Source organism: Zootermopsis nevadensis, unplaced genomic scaffold, assembly GCF_977971745.1.
Source record: "Zootermopsis nevadensis isolate Lab colony 2312 unplaced genomic scaffold, Znev_1.0 Znev_ptg000028l, whole genome shotgun sequence".
Taxonomy (NCBI): Eukaryota; Metazoa; Arthropoda; class Insecta; order Blattodea; family Termopsidae; genus Zootermopsis; species Zootermopsis nevadensis.
In genome coordinates this window covers 9,539,343-9,553,075 of record NW_028259160.1, presented here as the reverse complement: position 1 = coordinate 9,553,075, position 13,733 = coordinate 9,539,343, and the positions used below count along the sequence as shown (strand labels likewise).

Genomic DNA, 13,733 nt, shown 5'->3' with positions numbered 1-13,733 from the left:
CACATGCAATGGATTTGGTCACGTTAAATAAATCAAATTACTCTATTTGTTTCTTAGATATCATATGATCTCGGTAAGGACCCTGGGTAGTTGATTAGTCCACACAAACTCAATGTAAGCATCTCTTTGTGAAAATAAGGTTTCAGCGTATGTTCTAACGTGGACGTTAAGCATAAAATTAATACGAATTTTATTTGAAACTAAACAGAAAGCTTATACAGGCCTATTTATTTTGTTTATAGAAGTCACCAACACTCGTTTTTAAAATATTTATAATAACAGAGCAACATTAAAACAAGCAAAACAATTTATGGTCAAAAAGTCTGAGATACTGGGATTTAAAATTGTAAAGGACTTTTGTTCGAATATTCACTTACAAATATACATAAGCTGCAAACAAACTTTCAAAATAGGAATTTTATTATCATAAGACTTTTACTTTCCGAATCTCAAATTTTAAATTTATTAGAACACAGTCTTTTTTTGGGACAATTTTTTGTATACTTAAACGCTTTCAGTTTGCAATATCTGACACGCCACTTTTAAATGCTGCAGTTTATTTGAAGTGCTGAGTGACTAAAGCGCCCCAAGGAATCAACGTAACTTTTATTTTCTTTGAAATCATAGGCATAATTCGGTTGCTTAACAAATTAAACTAGAGCAGAAGTTTCGCAGCCAAGATTTCAAGTTCTTATGAAGGAAATTCATGGGTTCTTGTAATTGCCCTGATGATGGAGGCAGCTAGAAACTCTGAAACGTCAGTAAATCTCTACAAGATTACACTGCGCAACAACCCATTTTCGATTCTAGTAATGTCTGCGAATTGATAACTTAACAGATGTCAGCTAAGGTGTGCTTATTCTAGACGTCACCAACAAAACAGTTTTTGTCATACGAAACCAATTCAAAACATTAAACGTGTTCAAGCGTCAGTTCTCTGTCCTGGAGACCGATATCAAAACATTTCCCTACCTGTAAAATCAACATGGAAAAAAACATTCACTAAAACTTCGTGTGTAAGGGCCGTACTAGCTTTTTATCATTACGATTTATTTATTTAATAAATATCGAACATGACATAGGCCTACAAAACATTGTTAATAAACACAATTTAATTAAATCATATTCATATATTCAACCAACTGGAAATCATACATCAACATTATACAGTCTGGAACAATATAGCGTAGGAAGTAAATTTATCAGAACAGGAAAGGCTTCATATCAGATCACTACGAAAACATCGTGATGTTGGTTCGTAAGAAGATAACTACAATAGGTTCACGCCCGCCCACAAACAAGCGAAGAGAACAACAGTTAACTGTTCCAACTATTACCTCTTGTTTACAATTGGTACCACAAATAATTCCTACATCACCGAGGTACTTCACTAGTATATGATGTTGAACAATGAGGTTCCTGAACTTTAGTTTATTTACCGTTGAATTTCATATCCTTATTAAAACCTTTACTTACGGACAGGATTTTTCATACATAAGAAGTCAATTACACCAGCGGCTGAGAATATACGTAGAATCTGTTAGCGATACGTCATAGTAAGCGGTAGCTGTTGGTACGAATCTCCACAGTCTAACTGACGACAAAAGCGATGATGCTTCACAGTGATCTTAACGAACTGGAGTCCACTACTGAACGCGAGAGAGATTCGCTGCATCGATCTGCTTACAAAGTTCTTTCTACATAACTGCAAAGTATCTTAAGAGATAAATATCCATATACCACAACTATAATCTTTTCTGTCCACATCACCACTGCAGATTAGACTGCTCTCCATTAAACAAGACAGCAAATATATCTGATAATGGATGTGAGTACTAGGCCAGGCCAATTAAATAACTAACGAACGAAGGCACAAGGCGGAGCAGTGTCGTCATCTGTTTCAACAAGGAACAGCTGCTGCCATGTCCCATGGTGAGGGTTCCGTTCAACGTGGAACTGCAAAGCAAGAAGCTACTAGCATGTCTCTGGAAACAGCAGAATTCAAAGCCCCTGACATAGAAGATACCACATCCTTTGCATACTACCAGGAGCCAAACAGTGCGTTTCACCTAGGTCTCTAGCTTGCGGCTAGAATAAAGACAAACGCACATACAGCGTAAACCAAAGCCATTATCGAAATAGGAAATGAGGCAGCAACAAAGAACCGTCGGTAAGAAATAATGTTTGCAGTAAAGACAGTGTCTGCGTCCTTACCAGCTACTCCGACCAACAACTCTTATCCCCTTGCCATGTAATGCACCTCGACTACACGATGCTGCAACCCAGAAGACACTATTTTCATATTCGCCGCCATCCTAAATAAATGTTTGTAACCTCTACCTATGTAGGTGCTACACTGGAATTCGCGCTGAGAAAGTGATAAATACCACAAAATATCTTAGCTAAACAGTAAAGAAACCATGTCGAGAATCGGAACACAGTCACCTCCCGAATAGTTATCGAAATAATCCAGTCACTCTTGTACCTTGTTCCGCTATTGAAGGGAACAACCCTCGTGACTCATTATGCAACAGCGTCTCTCTTAGGAGGATCCAAACAACTTAATTGTAAGTGGCGAGGCTCGTTACAGAAATGATGCCCCCACCTCCAAAACACGGAGAATTCAGGTCGTGAGCTACGAATGTAGTAGGCCTACACAAGTTATAATAACCTGACCACCGTGTGTCTGCTCTTCGTAGGTAAATCAAGCAAGGCTACAGAATCAGTGGGCAGATATTCATAATTCAAACTCGGTCTGTCACGATTACGAGATTAATTATTTCGATTAACTGTTAAATATTATCACCTCCTCGTTCAGTGCAGTACAAACTTTCGAAACTCAAAATTTTAGTCTCAGACATTACACACATTTGGTGACTAGATTTTTGCAAATTCATTTACAAATTACGAGTACAACACGTTTGTCTTCCCATGTCCTATTTGTTCCAATAAAAAACTTATACAAATAAATCAATATTTCATTATGTCACATCAGTGATATCAACAAAATACTTACCATACATTCTTTTCATATCTCTCTAACATCTCCCATGTTTCGGCAAAAGTGTTTTGTAATTCTTCCTCTCCGTCACTTCAATTTTAAGGCTCCCAGATTCCCCCAAAACCATATCCTTTCTTCTTTAATGAAGCCACGGGCCTATATTCCTAATCACAATTTGCGTTCATTTTAGTATAACAATTCAGTAATGACGAAACGTATTGAAAAATTAACGTGCAAAATTAAAGACAGAAAGACGGAGGATCCCCCCCAAAAATTATGGCTGTAGAACGCAGGTCTATTTACTGAGAGAACAGTGCGTTCGCCACAAGACTAGCAGCCTAAAATAACACGCATGATTGCACTGAGAACAATGGCAGCGTTGTACACAACAAAGTCATTCGCGCGCACAAACACCCTGAAATGAATGTGTTCTGCTGGTAATAAATGTGAATATTGGCGTGTGGAAGGACGGGACCAGAATCGCAGAACACAAAACAACTCTCGGTGCATCCCCAACACTGACATGTTGGTTGCTGGTAGCCACTCCCCTACACACTGCATTCGAATTCAAATCGCGTGGCGCACGACTCCCTGACTGCAATTCAGTTTGCTGGCATTCTCACGCTAATATTCATTCCACGGTTTGCGTACGTGCAAGTTACAGGCGTACAACACGGGAGGTCTGATACACAAAACTGCAATGGGCATTTTAAGCAAAATCAAAACACAAATATCTAGAGAAATTATTTTATGTTATTTACAAAACTCACAAGACTTAAATTAATTAAGATGAGGTCTTGTGGAATGCCGGGCCTGATAAAAGTTTACCAACGTTTCAGACATTTAGTGCTCACGTCTTCAAACTGGCTTTTATCTGACTAAATCGTTGTATGTATTTCTCATGTTTATCATGAGTGCTACATGTCTAGCCCACTTAGCTCTAGCAATATTTGGTGAACAGTAGACAACACAATTTACGATTAATCTCAACAAGCAATTTTTTTTTCCATTCTGCAATGAAGTCTTCTCAGCGGGTCCGCAATTTTAAGTGTGGAGATATACCCTGATGATGAAGACAGAGAGAGTCTCAAAAGAGTTGGACTGCAGCCCCATATTTAGAAAGCTCATGACCCAAGAAGACTTAAACGTAATCAACAAAAATGAAAGCTTCATATCTTTTTACATTTTTCTGTTGTTGTTGTTGTTCTCTCTCTCTCTCTCTCTCTGAAGTCCAAATAGTTTCCTCACTCCCCACTGCCTATGTCAATCAGAGTAAGTATGGGATTAAAACATTTTGCAGTGCAGTTTTGCTGCTACATTTAGTCAATGAAGTAAGTGATTAAGAAATTTAACTGGGCATTTCTGTGTGTCGCCGTGTACAAAATCAAAGTTTAATCACAGAGTTGTAGTTTGCTCCACTGTACGTGGTTTAATCTCGCATAATTAGCAATTCAGTGTGAGCAACGCGCTCCGCTGGGCGCTACAGTCAGAGAGGTGTTGCTTGCTGTCGTGTTCCGTACTTGTTAGAGCTAATTTGAATTCGAGTGACGACAGAGTATTTGTATCCCACACGCCAGTGATGCAGCTGTTAGTTTCGTCATCACCTCCTAACCATCTGATTGGCTTAGCAACACTGTTTTGTTTAGGGAGGGGTGATTACAAATTGGAGATGAATGCATTAAATCAGTGAAGTGAAATATAATCATGGCTTTGTTTTTGTACGCTCATGTAGTTCTGTTTGTTTTGAAGCCAGTGTCAACGGTGGATGGGGATGTATTCATTGCAGATCAGAGTTATTGAAAACTGGGGATTTAGGACACTAGAGTTATCATGAAAAGCATTTGCTAAAACTGTAAAGTAATGAAATAGCTGCATCAGTAAAATCGTATCAAAAATTATACCAGCTTAATGACAATGATGATAACCACAATAATAAACATGGAAGGTGCCCAAAAATATTGTGTCGTTATTTTCAGATTAAAAATACAACAAAACACATCGCGTTAATCGTGAATAAATAATCCTGAGAATATACTAGACACTACACGTATGCACGTATGTACGTGAAACTGTTTTGGCTGGAATGTGATGATAATGCTTATTATGAAGTAAATAATTCCCTCCAACTACAGCCAATGATTCAACAGCCGGGCCAAGAACACAGATCCTATTAAATTTAATTCTTTTAAACCAGCTTCTCTACGACTCAATTATCCTACTACAGTATTAGTTAATTCAATTTTCTGTATTCAAAACATTTCTGGACCAAATTTGCACACATTTGCATTCTCCCATTAAAACCACTAATTTAAAAAATATTAGACACTTGAAAACATTTCTTTTACACCCGTTGTCCTGTCTCTTCCCAAATTATAATAAATTATAGAAATAGAAGCAATTTATGCACATTTTGGACTCCTTGAAACTCAGAAAACAGAATATGGGTTAGGTTAGGTTAGGTTAGGTTAGGACCTGACACAATATAATTAAAAAACTGATCCTAGCGTCTGTGGTCACAGTGGGTCAGTCATTTGTGAATCAAAGTTTTCGGAAAGATAATTTAATATACATTACCGTTGCTACCAGCAAACCATAAAGTGGATGAAATTAATATCGTTAGCGAAAAATTGATTGCATAAAAAGACTTTCATGTCACAGTAAAAATAAGGAGTTAATTTGGTTGGACAACGTTTCCTGTACCTTGTTATTGGAAATTAGGCGGAAGAAAACAATACAGGTATAATAGACTACGATATTTCACAAGGTATATGACTCCAACAAGTGTGACGATCAAATTGGCCATGACGCTGCAGATAACAATAATTAATTTGGTATACATCACTTTCACCACAACAGAATAAACAACCAGTTTCCTCGGACACAATGCATTCAAAGTTAATGAACGGGTACAGGGGACATGTGAATAATATGTTTGAAGCTTGCCATCTCTAGCACTGCAAATGAGTCGGTCACACATCTGAACAACTGAACGAAAATTGGCAAGCAAAGTATTGTCATGGACTAAGCTAGTGTATAGTAACTATTACAAATTGTAATTCTTCAATCAGAATTTATCATTCCGGACGAAGACAAACACGTATGTACGACATGTCTAACTGTTAAATTTCAAATACGAAAAATTAAATGAACAGGTTATTAAGAATTTTATGGGTATGTTTCCGGGGGTCACCATTTTACTGCTATAAATAACAATTAATGTATTCAATAAGTGTGGAAATTAATTACAGCGTTAAAATACCAAATAATGCAGAAGAATGCACCTAAATTCTGTTGAGAAAGAGTAATTCTTAAGTTTGTCTCGAGCTATATTCCATAAGAAAACGGGGATAATGGTAGATCTGAGAATATTTTACTAAATGCCTAATCGCACCACATAATTACAACGTGTAAATAGGGCAGAGGCAAACTTCACGAATTCTTAATTCGATATTAGACGAAGATAAGCAACCAGACTCACGATCTGAACACAGTGACGAACAGAAAAGTCTCATCCGCTTCTGAGGAACAATCCCTAGTCTTCCACCGCTCACTTTACGAACAGAACTCATTCTGTGAAATTATAATCAAATGCAAGTATTTCCTCTCTAAGTTAAGCGTAGAGAACGTCTTACCATTAACGGTGGTGCATCAGTCTCAAGAGATTTTGCGTAATGTCAAATTAAACAGATGTCAAAGCAGGATTAGATAAGAATCAGTCGTGGCATATTTTAAGGTATTTCTAGGAATTTGTCCGGAGTTTAAGAAAACCATGACAATCCTCAGTGAAGACAGCTGGTAAAACGTTAGTGATTAGAACTTGATTATCTCACGAACGGATTTAGGTAATACATTTTTAATTCTTCTACAGACAATTTCACTAAAATCTTTTTTCACACAGACGGCTTCAGGGCAGGGCAGGGCCGAGAAACAACGAAACTAACAAGCCCGAACACATACGTTTCTGTGGCAAATGCTATTTACTTTTTAAAGAAAATTAACTTAATTTTATTCACTCGAGTCTGATACCTTGCAGAACGGTTTCTGTATATCCACGAAAAGGGAAGCCTCTACTGAAATGTTTCCCACACATCGCATGTGTTTTTGTCTTGGTCACCGTGGTTACACACATCTGCCAGGCGAGGCAGAGATGACAAAGCTCTTTGTTATTGTTACAATATGGCTACTTAACGTATCACGCAATTTCTATTATTCTACTGCGATATTTATAAAGTAACAATGGAGTTTGCGTGTCTGAACAGCTCATCACACAATTGGCTGACACAAAACCGCAAAACAACGGAAACAGTCAAGAAAAGCAATGCCCCAACTATTACTTCACTTCCTTCAAAGTGAAAGACGTTAATGCTAGATACAGTCTTTTGTTTGATATTTAGAAGAGTGTTGAATTACTGTATTCACAACTGCTCTATCGGGCCATTGAAACAGAAACGTACAGAACGTTCCATTTAAAATGCCATCCTAACTACCGCACATGAAACCCTTCACGGAAGCATCGCGTCCACCTTCAGTGTTGACTGGAACCAGAAACATAGTAAATATATGTTACACTGTATTTAACACAGTCGAATCAGACATATAAACCAGAATCCAAATATACAGTGCAGAACGTTCTAAGCCTTGTATACATCCCGCATTTAAGCACAGCTAATACAGAAGTCTGTCACTGTAAGTTCTCACAAATCGCTTCTTTGAGTCAATTTTAACATTCGGCGTGTCCTCTAACTTCCTCCTTCTACGTCTTCCAATCAGTCGCTTGTCAAGTGGCTTCGACAAAAATATTCTGCACTAAATATTTACTCCCATTCTATCTACACATTCAACCCATCTTAGCCAACTAACAATGCTGTACCAGTAGCGATTTTATGATCCTCCATTCAAACTTTCAGCGTTTCCGGCCTAGAAACAACAGTGGCCGCTAAATTTCTCTGTTTTGTCAGTGAATCAACTGACGAACGTTTTCTGACCGTTGCAAGCTTGGGACTCCACGGTTCCAAGTCTGGAATTAAAACTAAGAGCTGACAACAGCTGGGGATTTTTACGTCATACACAAACAGACCAAGGATCGTTGAATATCGACGCTACAACAGGCGACGTCCACAAGTTCCGATGTATTTTACTGTGTAATATTCTCAGCTGGGCACAAGTACTTTTCTCGAAGCACTATACCGAGTAAACTGTAATTTATTTTTACATCTCAAAGTAAGCCGTCATATTTCACACCCCTGCAAAATATTAATACTTAACGGTACTGCAAAAAGTACGGTTATAGTCGCGAGTCATCGGATATCATGCTACAGCAGCAACTAGAGCAGGGTTTAACATCCAAGCCAACTCAATAGTCCTGCTATTACAATCGGTTTATGTGACAGCCCGCCCCTTACAATGTGTCCTGTCTAGAGAAATACATCACAGTAGGACGCGCTTCGAATGTCAGGATACATAAGTTAAATGCCGTATAACTGAGTCACTGTTGGACAGCGGGAAAGAAAGCTTTTGGTTGAGAACCTCATTCAATGAATAAATATTTCTCGATTCTATATCTCGTCTTAATCACGTATCACCAAATAAAGAGTACTAGGAAAAAATAATATTGGAAACAGTACCTTGTACATGAAAGATCAAACAGAGACAAGTTGCAAATAATAATAATAATAATAATAATGAATATTTCAATGATCGTCTAAAGGCATGTGATGGTGTTTTTTTTTCGTCTCATTTTCTCAGGTTGTTGATAATCATTATGCTAATACGTTTTTATAAATTTGATTTTCGATATTAGTGACACCGATCGGGATCAAACACTTTTGTGTGTTAGCCACTAGGATTTAATGCGTTTAGTTTTATTCCTTCGTATTCTCCTCGAGTTCTCTTTCTTTGCTTTCTTCTACATATTCTGCTTATTTTCTCTCTTCCATATACTTCCTTTAGTCACATACCTCCCTTTGATCCGGTTCGTTTTATTCCTTCTATTTCAACTTCTTTCTTTGTATTTTATCCCTATTCCTTTCAGTTTTCATTTTCATATTTTCCTTCCATCTTCTAATGTTTATTTCACTCCCTTTCCCTTTCTTTCAACCTATTTTAATTTTCCATCATTTTCACTGTCTCTTCTATTTACAACTATTTTTATTCATTTTTAATTTTAATTAAACGTATTCGCCTCTTCTCTATACACACACCCGTGTGTGTGTGTGTGCACGTAAGCCTAAAGAATTTATTCAATTACATTAACAATAACATCTATTTCTCTTCAGTTTCCCTTCGCCTCATATTTATATCTTCCTTCCATCTCTTCCCTTTCTTCTCACTTTCCATGTCACACATTTCTTTCCCTCCCTCTCTCGTTTACTCTCGACTGTCACTTGCAATTTATGCATCTGGATATATAGCAATAACAGCAAGTTGCAGCCTTAATAACATCACCCTGCAAGAATTCCGCAAAACCAGACCGTATCAAATAACCACAATCTTTCCTCTTTCAAGAGCACGCAGATAATCCATAAAACCACAACTCACCCCGCAGTCCAGTAATTTCACCCCTTCAAGCAAATCCAATATATGCCACCACCACAACATTCTCTCAACCCCCCAAACCCTGCAAACAAGCATCCACCCTCTACCACACTGTAGTTTTAGTGTTTTCTGTTCTGTACTAGTCCTGTTTTAAACACAGAAAAACTATTCTACTCTTAAATGTTCTAATAATGGTATCTTGTTTCAGAACTGTTGAAATATTAGCTTATGATACGTAATAGTATGGTTCACACGTTCGTATGTTCGTAAGTCAGCTGATCGTAAAACGGTGACTTTCTGTAAACATCTGGAATTTATTGATCAAACAACAGGCAAGTACAGAGATTTTAATGATAAATAATAATAATAATACTCACAGTAACCATGAAAGAAACTGAATCCCAACGACTCTTTGGAAACACTATTTTCTGAGCCACGTAGCCACGTGATTCAGTACGCGCCACTTCCCAGTGTTATCAGTTTCTGAAAAAGAAACACCAATCATGTTAATAAAGTCTTCTCGAGCTATCAGCCGTGTTAGTTGGTGATCAATCGACGACGTTTCGAGGACCATCTCTGTCCTCGAAACGAAACTGATAGCCCGAGAAGACTTTATTAACGAAAGCTTCACATCATATCATATTTAATCATAACACGTATAGAAAATCATGCAAATGAAGATAAAGTTCATATTGTAGGTTTATACGACGCTCAACAGCAGAGTTTATGCAGCATTAACTTAGAAGGTAAGGTGATTATGAATGATGAACTGCGAGCGACAGAGCAGAGAATGGTAGAAGCCACTTCAAATGTCTGGACGTAAAATGAGCACCTAAACATCCTTGCTGAAGCAGGTACACATGTCCAGCTTCGAAGAAATACCAGTGTAACAAGGCAGAAGTGTTACAGGGATGTTCTAAAGCCCGAGGAATAAATTAGGGATACGGGTAATATGATATATATTCATAAGGGAAACAGAGATTGTATTCCATTTAGACATGTCCAATAAAATTAATTTAATTTGAGACGCTTCACGGTTATCTACACAGCATTTCCTTAAAAGCTTATTCACACAAAAACCAACCCTTATGAATAGGGTGGCTCGTTGCAGTGGCAGGGACGGAGTCAACGTCTCTCAATACGTTGTGATTGGTTGCAGAGGAAAAGCGGACCAACTCACTTGCGTTCGTCTCCCTTAACGTCTTATGTCATAAAATATGTTCGTGGGCTATTTAACGACGGTTTTATCAACTGTAGAGCTAATTTGGTGTCGAATAAAAATAGAAAGTGTCGTGTGTTATGAAGCGGTCGTGTCTGGAAGGGCTAAGGAAAACCATGTTAATTCCCCTGCCAGGCTTCCAAAGCTGGTACCTCCCAAATACGTCAGATATGTTACCGAATCACGAAGCTTTACTCACTTTCATTCGGTTCAAATTTAAAAATGTGTTGAGCTTTAAGCTCACTCCCCTTTACGTCCTGCGCATTACTTACGTTTATGTGAGATTTGAGATTCTCACGGCCGTGAAGATGACAGTTATTTTTTTGGGTTATGACGTCTTGTGGACTCGTAGGTAGATACCAACGTTTCGGAAAAAGTGCTGTTTCCACCTTCACATCAACCCTAAAGATGAAGACAGTGCGTTTCTCCAAAGCGTTGGTATCTACGTGGCGTCATAGCCCAGACGAACAAAACGTCAACTTGTTTATTGACACAGTGTCCACCGTCCTGAAGAAACTGAATGCAAAAATGTGGAGCATCAGCCTAAGAAACAAAAGAATAGCTTATTGTTAAATCAGTGTCTCCAACCTTGTCACGACCAAAATCTGCTTGACCACCTAGAATCGACTTGATTGGCAAGGTGGCATCCTCTGAATCACGTGACCACACAAACAGCAACAAGTCACAGACTCACGCCATTCCGTGCACTTTGTTGCGTCCCCCGTCTTAATAAATAAAACATTGTTCTGTGTCATCGTCTGGATCAAATCCAGATGCAGAAAGATGCAAGTCAGATGGTACGGTGGTTGGAGACATCCAACACACTGCCATTCATTCTTATGAACTCAGAGACTCTAGTATGTGAAAATATTAATGCAGCTGATATTGTATCTTACGTAATACACTCGACGTTTGGAATAAATGAACACAATAGGTTTACGGTAATTTAATTGACATCTTGAAAATTAATATGATCATGTTTTATGATACTTTGTATCATAACAGTGCTAGTGAACCATTGTCAAAAAAAACTTTAAAATTATAATAATCATAACACTTTTCTACCACCGAAAGAAATTGCGCTTAGGAGACTGACGAGAAATGGGCCTACAATTCAACATAAATGTTGAATGACAACATAGCCAGGCCTGCATCTAGGAAAATAGATATTTCGTATTTTTAATCGTGAGACACTTTCTAGCCTAAACAATTTTATACTCACAAAGGAAAAAAGCGATATTTCAGGAAATTCCAATATGCTTCGTAAGCGATGCATTCAGAGGCTAACAAAGAACATATATGCATAATTTCATACATAAATACATAAATGTCTATGATCTTATACACAGATTGTACATGAACATAAACATAAGTAAAGTTTATTTAATGTGAATTCAGTACAGCCAAAATACCAGCTCGGACCTGGCATATGAGACACTCTTTCTGTAGAGGCCCACCCTCTTAATATCCTCTGATTCCCGGGATGTTGCAGAGGGTCGCGGAGAGATGTTCCATTTATGGTCATGGGAGGGAAGCAATAGACGTCAGCTCTGATGTCAGTGTGACCACTACACGTCGTCTCTACAATGGGACAGGGCCTACATTGGAATCCAAATTACAAGACAAAAAAAATTCTCTCTCTCTCTCACACACACACAGCTAAGCAAACACGTGATTTATGCTGCAATACGTCTTATTGCACGTTACATCCCAATTACGGTACCAGATGATAAGACAGAGAGGGACAGAAAAGCGGGCGAACTACTCCAGATTTCGAGTCTGACGTGCTTTCTGATCACCACATCGAATCCGGGAGTGGACTACACTTCTTACTTCCTAGGCCTATCGTTACTTTCTTCAGTCTCCGAAGCGAAAGTTTAGTTTGTTTCGTAAGTGCTGATATTATTATGAACTTGAAACCTATCATCATATTACGTCTATAACTTTATAAAGTATTGTCTTTCACTTCTGTAATAAATCCATACAGCTTAAAAGTCGAATGGTTATCATTCCTACTACGTGCTCGGAGGATCTCTGGTTTAAATATCTGTTAGGTAACCGTCTATGCTGATAGAGGAATTGCGTGGTTTTCTTTAGACCCTTCAACCGAATTTCTACCTTAAGCCAGTTCATTGATCACGAATCATCCAATTTTTCGACGCCATACGATCTATGTAATTGAAAGTTCCGTCAAATAAACCAAGAATAAATAAAAGTAAAGGATACAGATGTCGCATATACACGATTTACATAATTCCAGTGTTATTTGGCGAGCAATAAATCTGAGGCTAGACACGACCATGGTGAAGCGAAGCAGAGTTCAGGACCACCCACCGGGGCCACCCGGGAGAAATCAACAAGCTCAGATCTCCTCAGCTTCATCCACAAAGTGCGCAAAATTCATATGAATGGCAGTTCAAGTTTTCACTCTTTTATTTGAGCCCGGTTCATTGTGTAGTTTCTAGTAGTGTCGAGCAGTCGCGTAATAACATTAGTAGTGATTTAATTACAAACAACGGCACAAATAGTATTTGATATAATAAACTGTATATAATTTAAAATAGAAATGGAAGTATTAATTAGGTCAAAACTTGTCAGAATGCGTGGAGTTCGGAGGAAAGACCAATATCTCATTAGTCACTGAATTAAAAGAACGATTTATTTGAACTTTCTTTATGACTGATGCAACAGACACAGGTATCACCAAAATAACGGGCTATTTGGACAGACTTTTTTTAACTGTACTCTTTTTACACGCAACACTACGTATTTCTCACGTAACTAGTTTTTAAATGAATGCTAATAATTCGTCTCCTCTCGTCTGCGTTTTCCAGGTCCACTCTAGTGCTAAACCTTTTCCACTTTGCTCTACTCTATAACCTCTTAATTGCTCTCAAATTACTAAAACCACTTCCGGCGCAGACGGTTATAACGACAAAACAGCAGCGAATCTTAAGTCGACATCTCATGTTTAAACAA

General features: G+C 38.0%; 1 protein-coding gene and 1 long non-coding RNA gene across 10 annotated transcripts in view; one reads left to right on the top strand and one right to left on the bottom strand.

Annotated features, from left to right (window-relative positions):
- bi (T-box transcription factor bifid) overlaps positions 1-13,733 on the bottom strand; it is a 349,399-nt gene that overhangs the window by 237,721 nt on the left and 97,945 nt on the right. For 7 of the 9 annotated variants that reach the window (XM_087357395.1, XM_087357398.1, XM_087357391.1 and 4 more), the window contains exon 2: positions 9,913-10,018. The exons of 1 other annotated variant lie outside the window; for it this stretch is intronic. The gene's annotated coding sequence lies outside the window, so the exon portion shown is untranslated. Of the gene's footprint in view, positions 1-3,016; positions 3,035-9,912; positions 10,019-13,733 lie in introns of those variants that run through there. One more of the 9 variants, XM_087357393.1, reaches the window with a different exon arrangement.
- On the top strand, positions 5,891-10,534 carry LOC147872344 (uncharacterized). Its single transcript, XR_015537451.1, has 3 exons — positions 5,891-6,098; positions 9,744-9,867; positions 10,234-10,534. It is a non-coding gene; the product is annotated as an uncharacterized LOC147872344 (long non-coding RNA).